A 16,557-nucleotide genomic window follows, 5' to 3' on the forward strand; every position below is an offset into this window, starting at 1 on the left:
GCACTCCTTTCTGAATCTGCATACATATAGTCTGTTGTGTACGCAACTTGGCCTTTCCTTCAAGCATGAGCTACATACTACATGTAATATGCTTACAGTAGAGTCTGGAGCCAGGGAAATGGTCATTTATAGCTGATATTTTTATCTATTGTTGGTTTTATTGGTAATAACCTTTTAAAAAGAATTTTTGGAAGCAAAAATAAGAAATCTTCCATCCACTCTTCAGCTTTGCAGGAAATGAGCCAGGTCAAAGCCAGGAACCAGAAAGTAAATCCAGGTCTTTCATATGGGTGGCAAGGAACCAACTGCTGGAGCCATCACCACTTGCTTCCTCCTCAGATGCACATTAGCAGGAAACTGGAAATCAAAAGCAGAGCTGGGATTTGAACCAGGTACTCATATGGGATATAGGTATACAAAGCAGCATCTGGACCGTTGTGCCCAATGCCCACCTCTTTTAAAATATTTGATTGATTTGAAAGGCATGAAACAAACAAGGCAGACAGATCCGCCATCCAGTGGTTCACTTTCCAAATGCTGTATGCCCTCAGGTTGGCTAGACAAAGCTGGGATCTGGGAAGTCAGTCCAGATCCATGTGGGTCGCAGGGACCCAAGTACCCAAGTCAGTCCCCGCCGCCTCCCAGGATCTGCACTAGCAGGAGGCTGTACTAGAAAGCTGAGCTAGGACCAGAACCCAGGCTCTCTTGTATAAGATGCAGGTTTCTAAACTGGTAGCCTAACTGTTGTGCCAAGTGCCTGCTCTGTGGTATCTTTCTTAGATTCCACTGGTATCTGTTATTCAGCCTGCTCTTTTAGAGACTGCATGGTTCTGGCAGGGCTACCAGTCAAATCGCTCTATTTCTTGGCAGTTGGCTTAGGCCTGGTGAGACCTAGTTCACCATCATAGGGCAAATGACTGTAACGCAGCCAGTCCTCATCCCAGGTCCCATTCCTGAAGTTCTAGAACTCTTGTAGTTTCTGAAGTTCCCCTCCTTCATTTCGGTACTCTTTGGGAAAACTACTTTTATGCCTGAGTTAATTCAGTCATGTTTAGTCTCTTACTAAAACAATACTGACTAAAATGCCTGCATTCCTATTGAGTGCAGACCATTGCTGTGAGATGGAAAGTTTCAGAGGTTAGTTAACTTGAGCGAGGCCAGTCAAGGTTTCAAGCTAAGGACTTGTGACTCCATGTCTGTTGGACTTCTAAAAATGCTACCTTATGTCCACAAAAAAACATAAGTAGTCTTTCACCTGTGCTTCCTCCACCCTCTGAAGGAAGCATACTTTTTTTTTTAAATCTTAAAAAAAAAAAAAAAAGATGGTGCTGGCATTTGGGTGCAGTGGTTAAGTCTCTGCTTGGGAAGACTGATCTGCTGTTGAAGTGTCTGGTTCAAGTCTCTAATTCCAGCTTCCTACTCTTGAATACCCAGGGAGATAGCAAGTGATAGCTCAAGTATTTGCATTCCTGCCCCCTGTATGGGAGACCCAGATTGAACTCTGAGCTCTGACTTCAGGCTGGCCCAGCCCTGGCTGTTGTGGACATTTGATGAGTGAACCAGCAGGTGGAAAAATCTCTCTGTGTCTCTGTTTCTCTGTCTCTGCCTTTCAAGTAAGATGAACATAAATAGATGAAAACAATTTTCTAAATATATACTTATGTATCTAAAAGTTATTTGTGTTATCTTAATACCTATTAGATTTGAAGCATGAACAGTTGTGTGTATTTTTACATAATTTGTTGTCTGCAGATCCTCTCTGGGTGCACCATATAAGTGAATTTAGTTAATGTAATCAGTGTTACAGATGTTACATTGTCATTGCTTAGTGTGTTATTTTAGAAGTAGAAAGTGACTATGAAGATCCAAGACTGTTCCCCAATTTGGATTCAAATCCCATCTCTCTCTCTCTCTCTCTCTCTCTCTCTCTCAGATTTGTTTATTCGAAAGGCAGAATTAGAGAAAGAGGGAGAGATCTTCCATTCACGGTACACTCTCCAGATTCCCACAACAGCAAGGGCTGGGCTGGACCAGGCTGAAGACAGGAGCCCAGAACTCCATTCCCATCTCCCACGTGGGCAGCAGGGGCTCAGGCACTGCGGGCATGCTCTGCTACCTCCCAGGCACATTAGCAGGGAGGGAGCTGAATCAGAAGTGGAGCAACTGGGATTTTGAACCCAAGCTTGTAGGGGATGGCGGTGTTGCAGACAAGGCTTAATCTACTATGCTGCAATGCTGGCCTTTTTCGCTCTCATTCAATAGGTGACCTATGGCAAATTATTTAATCTTTTCTTCCTTGCTGTCATCTGGATAAATTAGTAATTAAATGACCAGATCATTAATCTGATTATTGTTGGCAGCATTAAGTAAATTGACAATGTACATTAAACACTTAGAAATGAGGGTGGTATGTTGTAAGCCTTCAATAAATTTTGCTGTTATTAACTCTAAAGAATGTTCTAGGATGCCTTTAAAATCACAATCAGCAATTAACAAATGTTTGTTGATACACTTTGTCTTTAGAGTTAAAACTTCTGAGTGTCTCATATTGATGTTAATACTGGATGATATGAATGAGAGAAAAAAAATGTACCTTTAATTAATTTCAGGACACTTCTCTATTTTAATAAAACCAAAAATGTGGGAGTTTTTTTTTTTTAAGTTAGTTTTGAAAGGGGGCCAGTGCTGTGATGTAGCTGGTAAAGCTACCGCCTCTGATACTGGCATCCCATATGGGTGCCAGTTCATGTCCTGGCTTCCCCACTTCTGACCCAGCTCACTACTAATGTGCCTGGGAAAGCAGCAGAGGATGGCCCAAGTGTTTGGGCCCCTGCATCCACGTGGGAGACCTGCATAAAGTTCCTGGCTCTTGGCTTTGACCTGGCCCAATGCTGGCCTTCTAGGGCGTAAACCAGTAGGTGGAAGATCTCTCTCTCTCTCTTTCTCTCTCCCTTCCCCTCTGCTATTCTTTCAAATAAGTAAATCTTTTTAAAATTTTTTTTAAAATGAAGTGAGTTTGGGAAATTTTCTCTATTGCTTTCAAAACACTATCCTGGCAGTTGAAATGCACTTCTATCAAGAGTTTTATATTTCACAACTCCATTGGCCTGTTTCCCAGGCATTTTTCCCAAACTGGTAACTACTTGATTTGGTTTCTGTTGTGATTTTATTTTATTTACTTAGATTTTTTAATGACTTTAAAAGTTATGAAATACATTTCATCAAGTCCAGACACCGAAATAGGTACAGACCAAAAAAGGCTGTGATTGTTCAGGGCAGAGATGTTGAACTCTGAACAAGTACAGACACACTATGTAAGACATTTGTCTCGAGCACCATGTTTAAGGTCATGTATTTCCAGCTGCTTTGATCGCTCTGTCCACCTTAGGAAGAGCCCAGAGGGTTCACAAAATTCCTTTCCCAGCTGCCAGGCTGTGGTTTGAAAGTACCCACCCAAAGTCTGTGTTTTAGAAGCTGAATCCCCAGATTCGTATGTTAGTGATATTTGGAGGTAGGGCCTCTAGGAGGGAGGTGGATGAGGTCATGAAGATAGTGCCCCTCCATGATGAGATTAGTGGCCTTACTGGAAGTGGACAAGAGACCTGAGCTGTAAGCCTGCTCTCTGGCTGTGTGATGCCTCTTGCTGGGTCAAGAAGTCCCTCATCAGGGACCAGCACTGTGGCACAGTAGGTTAAGCCTGTGGTGCCGGCATCCCACATGGGCGCTGGTTCTAGCCCCAGCTGCTTCTCTTTTGATCCAGCTCTCTACTAGGGCTTGGGAAGGCAGTGGAGGATGGCCCAAGTGCTGGCACCTGCATAAGAGACCCAGAAGAAGCTTCTGGCTCCTGGCTTAGGATCAGCCCTGCTCTGGCCAAAGAGGTTATTTGGGGAGTGAATCAACAGATGGAAGACCTCTCTCTTTAATTCTACCTCTCAAATAAATAAATAAAATCTTTATTTAAAAAAAAAAGGCAGCCCTCATCAGATGCCAGCACCTTTGTCAATACAGAGGTGCTGTATTGACTGCTCAGCCTCCCAAGTTGTAATACCAAGTCTGTTCTTTATCAATTAGCAGTCTTGAGTTCTGTCACACCAGACGAAAATAGACTATGACAAAGGAATTCTTTAAATTAGTTTTGTTCTGTGCAAATATGCTGTGTGTTTATTTTCTATCTGACTAAGATTTTCTGCTTTTGCAGCTAATGTTTGCTAGACTGACAAAGACCTGCACAATTTCATTGTAAAATTAATCTTTGTAGTAAAACATGGTTATGACTAGATGTTGCCTGGAAATTTCTCTTATGCGCTCTTAAATTTGAATTATTTTCTGAGAAAAATTCACAGAATTTCAGGTTTGATCCTTTCAGCATTTTAAAAAAATTTTATTTATATAAGGAGAACAAATTTCATGTGTTTTGTATGATCAGATTTAAGATCATAATGATACTTCCCACTCCCTTCCTTTCTTAATCTTTTAATTTTTACAATGACATACTTTGAATTTGTTTTATAATCACAAACAACCCTCTGCTAAATAAAGAATTCAACAAATAGTAAGTAGAAAAAACACTGTTCTTCATTCTTAATATCAGAAGTGGGTGATGGTGTTGTGATGTAGCGGATGATATTGTCACCTGTGAAACCAGCATCCTATATGGGTGCTAGTTCATGTCCCAGTTGCTCCACTTTCTGATCCAGCTCCCAACTAATTGAAAAGCAGCAGAATATGGCCTAATGCCTGTGCCCCTGCACCCATGTGGTAAACCCCGATGCTCATGGCTCCTGGCTTCAGCTTCAGTCTGGCCCAGCCCTGGACATTGGCAACCATTTGGGGAGTGAGTGAACCAGCAAATGGAGAATTCCCTCTCCCCCTCCTCTCTCTCCCTCCCCCCTCTCGCTCTCCCTCCCTCCCTCTCTCTCTCCCCTTCCCTCCTTCCCTCCCTCCCTCTCCCTCTCCCCTTCTCTCTCTCCCTCCCTGTGTGTGTGTGTGTGTGTGTAACTCTGAAATAAATAAATATTTATAAAGAATAATAAGCTACTTCCAGACAACCCTGTCTTTTTTATTATATTATTAAAATGAATGGGACTGAGTTGTCAGTTTTGGAGCTCGTGGGATACAGACTGTCCCAGCAGCATATCCATTAGTAGAGTTTGTGCAGTACTCTTTGCAGCACTCACTCTAGTATAGCATGCTTCCTTTCTTCACAGACATAAGCAGTGACTTTCCCGGGTACGTGATCAGTTCTAGTAACCTACTTCACCGGGTGACTTAACTCTTAAACTTGGGTATACATTTACTCCATTTTTTAAGTGCCTACTATAGCAGATTACAAATTAATTTTAATTGCAGCTGTTTTTCTTCAGAGAGGAAGCTTATCTAAAAATCTAGTATAAAAAGGTCTTTTGGCTTAAGCTGGAGTGGAAAGCTTGCAGCCAGAATAAAGTGCCTTTTCTTTGCTCTGAGGGCACAGCTGTGTTTTCTTGCACCTGAGACTCCTGGATGCAGATTGGAAACCATACAGTTCTAAATCAAGTCCTTTGAAAAATTTACTGGTGTGGTAGGATTCATTGAAAACCATGAGCCCATATGTAGTCTCAAATGTGTTACGGATATGCAGCCCCTTCTAATACAAATATATAGAGAAAATGCATACATTATATACATTTAGCAAGTGTCTACCTTGTGCCAGGCACCTTTTTTTGGGTGCCTCATTTAGTCAGCAGACTGGTCCAACAAAATTTGGTAGAATTTCCATTTTCCAGGGAAGGAGACAAATGTAGGGTTAGTATTTTGTGCAGTGTTGGCTACCAATTAAGTGGCAGAACTGTGAGTTAAATATAGGAATATAGGTCATTTATCAACTCTATCTGTAAATCCAGTGGCAGAGAATTTTCCCTAATGATGTCATGTGCAGCAAGTCTACATGTCAGATGGTGTTGGCAGAGTCAGTGTTAATAAGCCTTCAGTAGGCACATTAGTTTGTCGAGGGCTATGAAAAGTCCTGTAGGAAAGAAGTCTGTATGTTTTAAGCCTATGTTGTTTTTTTTTTTTTTTCACGAACACACGAGCTGTGCTAACATAGCAGGCACTTCCCATACATGGCTATAGCACAGTTGAATTGTAGCTAGTCCAAGTTGAAGTTTGCTACTAGTATAAAATACATCAGAGCTCAGACTCATAGAAAAAAATGTCAATTTGCAGTCAAATGCTCTACCACTGAGCTATACCCCCATAAATGCCTCTGAACTAAGCAGGTACAGAGTTGTTTCCACGTCATTATTCCCTAAACAATACAGCATAACAACTATTTACATACTACTGCCCTCATAGTAGATTTTTTTTTTTTTTTTTGACAGGCAGAGTGGATAGTGAGAGAGAGACAGAGAGAAAGGTCTTCCTTTTGCCGTTGGTTCACCCTCCAATGGCTGCCGCGGCCGACGCGCTGCGGCCGCTGCACTGCACTGATCCGATGGCAGGAGCCAGGAGCCAGGTGCTTATCCTGGTCTCCCATGGGGTGCAGGGCCCAAGAACTTGGGCCATCCTCCACTGCACTCCCTGGCCACAGCAGAGAGCTGGCCTGGAAGAGGGGCAACCGGGACAGAATCCGGCGCCCCGACCGGGACTAGAACCCGGTGTGCCGGCACCGCAAGGTGGAGGATTAGCCTAGTGAGCCGCGGCGCATCGTACTTTGGAAATTTATATTCATTAAATAAAAGTTAAAAAAAAAAGAATATCCAATACTCAGTTGTTAATAAATCAAAAAATATGCTAAGCAAAAAAAAAATGTCAATTTGGAACCGATAATATTTTATTTATTGGGTTAGATGTACTTTTGAAGTTCCAGCTCTTTTTTTTTTTTGACATTGAGTCTACTAGAACATATATAATAACTTGAATTTTGCATTGTGTTTCTATTTAGAAAACAGAATACTTTATGGTTTCTTCCACATAACTCAATTTGCATTCCACAGCCAAAATTCTAAGCTTTGAAGAAGAAAATAGGATGGATAAGAAGCTAAAATTTGGGGCCAGTGTAGTGGATAAAGTTGCCACTGGCTGCTGGCATCCTATGTGGGAATCAGTTCAAGTCCTAGCTGCCCCAGTTCCAATCCAGCTCCCTGCTAATGCACCTGGGAGAGCAACACAGGCTGGCACAAATGCTTGGGCCTCTGCACCCACATGGGAGACCCAAAGAAAGTTCTTGGCTCCTGACTTCGGTCTGTTCCAACCCCAGCCATTGCAGCCATTGGAGAGTAAACCAGCAGATGGAAGAACTCTCTCCTTTTGTGTCTCTACCCATCTCTGTAATTCTGCTTTTAAAATAAATAAATGTGTTTTGTTGTTTTTTTTTTTAAAAAAGAAGCTAAAATTTGAACGTCATAGAACTGGGCATTGTTACTTCAAATGAACCAGTATCTGAGTGACTAAAGTGGAAAGTGGTGGGTGAGATTATATCAGCTTTATTGTGCCACACTCTGCTTTGATGTCACATGACTTTTCCTTTGGTGACAAAAACCCATCTCTTTTTCACTTCATATATGCTGGCTATCAGAGATGAAAGACAAAATTTAAATTCCATTATTTGCAATTAGCAATATGTTTATTTTTAGTGCCAGAATTCATGGTCAGAGTGGACACATCAGGATCCTGGAAGATCCTGAAGCCTTGGTTTACAAACCCACCTCTTGAGTGTTCTTTAGCCAAATCAGAAGCTTGGTTTTTCAGTGTTGTTATTGTATTGTGTATATGTGTGTGTGTTTTAATATGCTTCAATTCCCCCAGCCAAATTCTTTCTTCCTCCACACCTCCCACAGGATCAGGCTGAGCACAGTCATGCATGAAAAAAGCTTCCCAACGTTTTTTCCGGAAAGAGTAGCTCCCTGGGGCTGTGGAGGAGGACAGGAACTTGATATTCTGCAGGACTAAAGTCAGGAGAGCTGATCAAATATTCCAGAGCCTTTGGTGCACACTTTGTGTTTTGATAGACATGTGACTGTGAATGGTTTGCTCTTTAAGGGTCAATAATAGCATACCTCCTGAACTGCATAATCGAAGCCTCCTAGATTCTCAGACGTCCCACATAATTTGACTTCATCAGTTTCATGAAATAGTCTGAGAAAGGATATTACACATATGTGCATATTTTAGCAATACTTGTCCTTAGTGTGTGTGTGTGTGTGTGTGTGTGTGTATGTTTGTATGTGTGAGAGAGAGACAGAGAAAGGAGGTTGTTCCACAAGAACTATGATGATTTTCTACTTGTCACAATGTACATAAAATAAAAGCTAAATATCTTGGAATATGTGAATAACTCCAGTTGTAGTTAGTTGAAAGTGTCAAGACATACTGGAGAGAAAAATGTTTGATCTTTTTAATTTGAGAAGTGCCTAGATAATCTAACCTGTTAACTTCTCTAGCAACTGTGAACAGGGAAAAGACTAGGTCTTATAGTAACTTAACTGTCATATGATTAAACAATTATGTATCCAATGATGATGTTGAGATTCTAGTAAATTTATATCCACATGATTTAATATAAAAAAATCTAATGTTTTTTTCAAAAAACATTCTTTATCAAATTGCGCTTATTATTTACACCATTCAGATAATTGTACCTATTTTTATCCCTCTTATCATTATTATAATGTACTTACCTTTATTTGATACATCAGGGTTCACATAGGAAGCAGAGTTTTATGTGGTAAAGATGCAGTATCATTCCCACTGGCTAATTCTCAGAGCCTGACTTTAAGCCTGTGAGTGTTCTCGGCATGGTTTGTGTTTATTCTGTTTGCTAAGTAGCAGAAGATTTCCCACACTTGGCTGGCAGTCCAAGCCCAGGGCTGTTTTTCAACAGGACTTGTCTCAAATTCAGCAAGAGAATTCATTTAAGAAGCCATATAAATGCTCCATCTTTTCTAATTAACTGTTATCTCTCTTGCCCACAAACCTTTGGGAAAAATGCCCTTGCTGTTTAGTTGCTGTCAAGGACAGTCAGGGAAGCATCTGACCTGTTAAGGAAAATACAGCTGCCAGCTCCACTTATAGATTGTGGTGAAGCTCTAATCAAAAATCTACTTCAAAGATGAGTATCTTCCCTCCAATAACTCTCATTTCCCCAAATCAATTCTAATCATTTTAATTTAGCTCTGCGAAGGCCAAGGACAATATTTGGTGTGCATAGTTGTTTTGTTCTTTTAGTTGGCCGCAGAAGTTTGGCTAGAACACAAACTATTACCTTGACATTATTTGTGTCCTACTAAACTCTTTTTTTCCCACCGATATTTAAGATTAGGCATGTGGACCCAACTATCCATTTCTTTTCACACAACTACTTAGCACCTTCTCTGGGAGAAGTCCAATTGGGAGAAGCCAGATGGGTGGTGATGAAGAAGCCAGAACATCTGAAACTGCATGCCACCTCCTGATGTATGACCTTGGTAGATACTTAACCTCTCCATACCTCTAATTTCTATAGACAATGTGAATAATAGTGTCACCGCACTGTCATCATTTCAAGGACAAAATCATTAATAATATGCCATGGTGGATTGATTGAAATGCTGTTATAATTTTCATCATAATGATGATGATGCTAATGACTATATCATGAAAAGTAGAGAGAAAAAAGGGAAGAGATAAGAAAGACAGACATGCAAGCGCCTCATTGCAATTCAAGACCAAATCAAATAGGTTTGGAAATATAAGTGCAGGGACCATCTGCCCCAGCACAATTCCACCTTACTCCAGTTGTCCCAGCATAATTATTTATTTCATGGTCATCACAAATATAACCTGAGAGACAAGAGGATGGCCTTAGGGCCTCGTGGAGGGAGAGACTTTGATACGGACCTGGAAAAGAAAGATGGGTAAAGAGGGAAGCCATTTCTCTGCCTTTGCCTCGCACCACTTAAATAAGGAACCTGAAGAATAAAAACTAAGCCGTCCTTCTTCTTTCAAAAATTGTTAAGATGTATTTATTTTCACTTTATTTGAAAGGCGGAGAGACAGATGGAGAGAGAATTTGTGCCCCCAGTTTACTCCCCAAATTCCCACAACTACCAGGAATGAGCCAGGCTACAGCCTAGAACTCAGTCCAGATCTCCCTCATGCATGACAGGGACCCAACTACTAGAATCATCATCTGCTGCCTCCCGGGAAGTGCATTAGCAGGAAGCTGGAATCAGAAGCAGAGCAGCTGGGACTCAAACCCGGCACTGCAACACGTTGTGCAGGTGTCCCAAGCAATGACTTAACTGCTGCATCAAGTGCCCATCCCACCGTGAGTATTCAAAAACTCTGAACAAGACTGTACATTAGTTTCCTGTTGTGACTGTAACACATGACCACAAAATTAATGACTGTATGGCGATGCAAATCTAGTCTCTTGAATTCTGAAGGCCAGGGTTCTAAAATGGGTTAAGTTTGTGCATCATCTGGAGGTTTTGGCGGGGAGTCTAATTCCTTACCTTTACCTGCTTCTAAAGCTGTCCACCTTGCTTGGCTCATGGTCATATCTTTTATCTTTAAAATCCACAGCCTCACCTCTTCTCTCGGAGGCTTGCCTCTGTCCTAACATTTTTCACAACCGTTCCAACACTCTTGCAATGACATTGGGTCCACCTGAGTATCCAGGATAATCTCATTGGAAGTCCCTTCATGCAGTCACATCTGCCAAGTCCTTTTGCGATCTAAAGTAATATATCCCCAGTGACCAGCAATGAGGACATGGACATCTTTGGTGGGCGTTACTGAGCCTATCACAGAGGCACATTGCTTTCTTTGCTCCGGTATCATGAACATAGTACTTAGAGCTAAATGTCATCCTATTAAGGGTGCAATGTCCACTATTTCCGCAGTCTCAGGCACATGGTGAATCACAGCTGACTCCAGTTTCCAAAACCAGAATCAGGAGCTCACTGAGAAAACTGGACTCAAAACTGAAGTGATTTCTTAGATCTGTGTTTAAGCTAGAAGACCAACACAGGAAATCCTCATCTGAAAATAGTTGGTAATGGAAAGAATCTTAAAGTGAGTTCTCTTAACCTGCAACAAATCCATAATATTGATAAACAAGGTTGACTTGGTATTTTCTTGACAACTGCAACTTAAATTCTAAAAATAAGTAGGCTACCTTAGCTTTAACAAAACTTAGATTATAGCCTCAGTCATGCTATAATTTGCTAAGCTGTATAGGAACTTTGACTTTTATATATAGTATTTTTTAAAAATATATGTAAAGTGATAGGGCATGGATACCTTCATATTTGGTGTATTCATAGAAATAACGTAAAACGTTATTTTTGACAAGGTATCTGATGGCTGACCAGATTTCTGAAACACCACTCTTAATAATTCACCCATGAAGAATCTATTTTGAATTCTTCTTGGAAATGTTTTTCTTTGTTGTTCAACAGTCCTGATTATGCTCTGTCTTCATTTCTTTATGGGATTTGATTGTAGTAATTCTCCAACATTATTTTCATCACCTTCACTAAATCCTATCTTCACAATAGCGTTTCTTATTTGACTTTGTGGTTGATTGGAATCCTGTTTGCATAGAACATCAGATCATAACATGCAAATGCAGTCTTTAAAAACTCAGATGAGCAAAGGTGTTGCTGTCACTAGTGGGACTTGTACTGCTACTAATTGAGATGCATGTTTGAGCAGAGACTAATTGAATCTAAAATTTGAAATGAATTTTTCATCTGATGACTTGTTCTTCCCTGTGCAATCTTTTTTTATTATTATTGTTTTGGGACCTCAGTAGTTACTCAGGTAACCAACTCCGTGGAATTAAAATGATTTGGAAAAAATACTTGGAACTAAAAATCACATTAAGCTTGTTTTAAACTTCTGTTCTTTATTTTACTACTATACGAAATGTACTTAATAGAGAAGTGATTAGTTTTAGTGATTTTTTTCTTATAAATAAACTTCATTAGCACAGTAACTATGACTATTGTGTCTCAAACATTAAGATAATATCTGTTGGGCCAGCGCCCCGGCTCACTAGGCTAATCCTCTGCCTGCAGCGCCGGCACCCCGGGTGCCGGGGTGCTCCTGATCGGGGCGCCGGATCTGTTGCTAGAGAAGGCATTCGTTTAGTTTTAGGTGAGAATGCAAGATGCAGAGGCTCTTGAGGGCTTAATATATGGACACAGATGTCTGTGGTTGGTTGGTTGTTTTGGTCCTTTCTCTCAGAAAGCCACTGGCATTCAAATGCAAAGGAACCTTCACCTCTCCAGAACTGTGAGCCAGGGAGTCAAGGGAAAGCCGGTTTCCCTTATTAACTAAGGACCCCACCAAAATGAGTCTTTATAAAATGCATTTAATTATGAAACTGTACAAGGTGTAGGCCCGCGCTGCAGCTCACTAGGCTAATCCTCCGCCTTGCGGCGCCGGCACACCGGGTTCTGGTCCCGGTTGGGGCACCAGATTCTGTCCCGGTTGCCCCTCTTCCAGGCCAGCTCTCTGCTGTGGCCAGGGAGTGCAGTGGAGGATGGCCCAGGTACTTGGGCCCTGCACCCACATGGAAGACCAGGAGGAAGTACCCGGCTCCTGGCTTGGGATTGGTGCAGCGCGCCAGCCATAGCAGCCATTTGAGGGGGTGAACCAACGCAAGGAAGACCTTTCTCTATGTCTCTCTTTCTCACGGTCTAACTCTGTCAGAAAAAAAAGAGAAGGAAGCAAACATTTATTCTCCATGACATAGAGAATCTCATATCTTTGGAGTCCCCCTCATGCCTGTCGCTAATCACATCTCTCTCCATCCTATTCGGAGATATCCAGGATCCTGACACTCACCACAGTTCTACAGTGAACTGTGCAAGGACTCAACTCAATACAAAGGAGTTGAGTTCTGCTTCCAAACACCAGACAGGAAGAGAACACAGTACATTCATACCACTCCATATCCTCCACTGATTCCATCATGTGTGTTCCACAGTCAGACAGATGTTTCTCTTCTCCTGCAGAAGAGAACTAGAAACATCTTTCACCATCCCTTTGTGTTTCTTGATGAATGAACATATATGCACATATCATTTAGCTCTACATCAGGCTTTCATGTTTTTGAATTGTAGATATATAACCTCCAAATGTAGGTATTCCATGAATTGCTTCTTTGTTGTTCTCAGCCAACCTTGTGAGCTATATCCACATTGGCATGTGTTACTCTTCATCTGTTTTCACTGCTGAATTTGATGCAGTGTAAGACCATAGCATGATTTCTTCAGTCATTCTTCATTGCTGGAAATTTCAGTCATTTCCCTTCTTTGGTCATGAACATGCACATGTTGAGCAGATACTTAGGAGGGGGCACAAACATATTCACATCTTGAACTTTGGCAGATGTGAAATTGTTTTTCCCGGTGGCTGTAGCAATCTCTGCTCTTACCAAACTTCTATAAAACTTGCAAGAACGGTTGGCATTATTAAACTTAGAGCCAGTCTGCAGCAGGGAGTCAAAGTCTGCTGCATGGTCAGCTGCTTGGAGGCAGAGCTTGTGGAATTTTGAGTTTACCCTCCAGGAACACATCTATCTATTCCCTTGTGAGTCAGCATGAGTACAGACCCAGCCAGTCTGGGATAGTCCTGTTTGAGGGAACAATCTGAGAAATAAATAATTACAAAAACTCTGTATTCTTCAAGCTGAAAGATAATAAGCTCTCCATTCCAGGCAGGTATCTAGACTAGTAAGAGCATCCCTGCAGGAGAAGAGAAACATCTGCCTGACTGTGGGACACACGTGATGGAATTAATGGAGGATGTGGAGTGGTATGAATGTACTGTGTTCTCTTCCTGTCTAGTGTTTGGAAGCAGAACTCATCTCCTTTGTATTGAGTTGGCCCTTTGATCCTTGGACAGTTCACTGTAGAGTGAGAGTGTAAGGGGCATCTTCAAAACGAAAATCAGTTACTTTGTGCTGTATAAGGAAACTTGGAACTCAAACAGCTAATTGAGTGTGATTCTGTTTATACTGTGATCAAGTGAAAGAGATATCCTAATTCCTTACTAGTAAGTGATATACAAATCCTCCTTTTTGCTTCTATTCCATACTAAATTCAAGTTAAGCTTCTCTGTTAAGCTGCAGTTGTAACCCAACCCTCTTGTAACTAGCTGGTCTTATTTCTCATAACGCCCTCTAAAATGCCACCTCGTCTCTTCCATCAGGTCTGCTCAAAGCCCTTATTGTCAGTATTTTCCTCACTCTGGAATGACCCCTGCTCACTTCCTTCACTGATGTAAATAGTCTGAGGTCACACTTAACAACTGTACGTTAAATTGCAGCAGCTGAAGCTCCACCAGCCTTGCCTCTAGAAATTTTGAGGATTTCTTTTTTTTCTATAAACATGCAATGTTGGCTTGTGATAAATTGTGAAATGCTTTTCATTGGTCTTTGCCTTTCATAACACCAAAGAAGGAAAAAGAACTTCTAATAAAGCAGTGAGAGGTCACACTCTATTTCCAAACCCCTTTCTTCCAACAGTTGACCATGGTCCATGTAGAATTACCAGTGATTAGTTGGTGTTCTTCCCAGTGGTGCAGTTTGACAACAAATGTCATTGCTTTCTCTGCTGGAAGCCCTAACACTTCTGCAGGTCGATGGCTCCCTGAATACTGCTCATCGGCTGCTGAATTCCTAGTGACACTTCTTTACTTCATGCTCCCCAAGACCCTGATAGAAGCTTCTAACCATGGCTCTGTCCCTTCCTGGGCTTCTTCTTGTGAAAAGGGATGGACTTTTCATTAGGCAAAACCTTCTTTGTAAAAGAAACAGAAATCAACTAAAAACTCAATCCAGCTTAAATAAGTAAGAAAACGAACCAAAAAAAAAAAAAAAAAAAAAAAAAAGCTGACTGGTAACTGTCAAGTCTCAGCGTGTGGTAGACTTTGAGCATATTTCAATCCAGGGTTTATAACAAAGCTGTTATCTCCAGTTTTTCTCTGCCTCTGGGCCTTGGTTCCTTCTGTGCGACCATATCACTCTTATGTGAGCTTTTTTGTCCACATGGCATGAAAGATGGCTCCTACCAGACTATAAATGAAAAAAGAGGCTCTCTCTTTAATCTCATGAAACAGATAGGTCCTACTTGGTGCTTGTGTCTACCCCTTAGACTGTTGCATTTATTCATTGCTTAGGGAGACAGAGTGCTATGATAAACAATGCCAGATCTGGGTCCCATCGTTGTGCCTAGGAGATGTTGGGAATACATGTGACTGACAGTCACACACACACACAAAGAAAAGAAAACAAAATAAAAATTATTTTTTGTCAGAGGAACTAACTCTTCTTGTGTTATGATTTTCTTTCATTACTTTAGGCATGTGAAGTCTTTTTGGGTTCACACCTGTGTACTGCAGAAGCACCAAAGTGGAAACACAGATTAAGAAAAAACGGCCTGTGTTTATTTTCTTACAGACTTCATATAGACTTGAGAGGTACATACAGAATAGAGCACATACAGTGAGAGGACACAGCAAACAGTCTGATGGTTTGCCAGTGTTTGTAATTCACAAAAAGCTTGCTTGCCATAATCTTTAGAGTGATGTCTGACTTAAGTTTATCCTGAAATGAGTCTGCACCTTGAGACAAATATCAGTACTTGGGGCTGGCTGTTGTCTCGTAGATCAGAATGAGAATCAAGTACATTCTAGTCTGATCCTGCTAATCTTTATTTTTATGTGGCATTATTGCTTTCCTGATTCTCTAGAAACATTGGTTGGTTTAGAAAAGACTCTTGATTTTATATTCAAGCCTGATGTGTTTCTTAAACACACACAAATCACTTCAAATTTCTTATTAAAAGTAACATTTATTTGAAACAAAAATGTGTGCATTGTAAATCATGTCAAATGCAGTTAGGTCAGGAACTTAATATATTTTTTCATAAAATGTTAAGTTCCAAAGGTATTATTCCAAAAGCATAATGCGTTAACATGTTACGCCTATTGGTGTTAGAGTCTTATGGGTAGCCAAGAATTTTTTTTTACTGAATATTTTGCAAAAAAAAAACCAAAACACAAGTTTCAAAATTAGCTTGGCTTTCTTTCTTACATATTATACATTTTTTCATATATGTAGTTTTTGGAAGTAACAAAATAAGATCTACACAAGGGCCAAAGATAAAATCACAGATTGTAAGAAAAATAAGTTTTACTTCTAAATATATAGCGGTATCCAATATCATAAGAATTATGAATTGAAAAGCAAAAACCATCAAAATAAATGAAATTATGCAATTTTGAAATCAACAAACCAGCTGATTCTCCTCATTTAGGGAAAAATCTGGCTAAGCAGATGGCCCCAATGCTGAGCCCCAAGGCCAACAGACTTGGCTTTATTGGACCATGACCAATAGCCATGACTTTGTCCTTTCCTTGTCATTTACATATAACACTTTACCAGACTGGAATATTCCAAAATAAGGTAACTGTTCAAATTAGTTTGGGGAAGTATCTTAATAAATGACAGGAAAAGCCAACAAACCAGCACTTTTTATTGATTTATCACTCCAGATTAAGTCACCAAACAACCTCAAGAACTTATTA

The 16,557-nt window shown here is 40.7% G+C and overlaps 1 long non-coding RNA gene across 1 annotated transcript; it reads right to left on the bottom strand.

Annotated features, from left to right (window-relative positions):
- Window positions 1–138: 138 nt before the first annotated feature.
- Window positions 139–15,991, bottom strand: LOC138849045 (uncharacterized). The gene is made up of 2 exons (XR_011387410.2): window positions 8,655–15,991; window positions 139–357 (listed from the first exon to the last, which is right to left on the bottom strand). It is a non-coding gene; the product is annotated as an uncharacterized LOC138849045 (long non-coding RNA).
- Window positions 15,992–16,557: the final 566 nt, after the last annotated feature.

This window comes from Oryctolagus cuniculus, chromosome 3 (genome assembly GCF_051225735.1).
Source record: "Oryctolagus cuniculus isolate XC-2025 breed Fujian yellow rabbit chromosome 3, ASM5122573v1, whole genome shotgun sequence".
Taxonomy (NCBI): Eukaryota; Metazoa; Chordata; class Mammalia; order Lagomorpha; family Leporidae; genus Oryctolagus; species Oryctolagus cuniculus.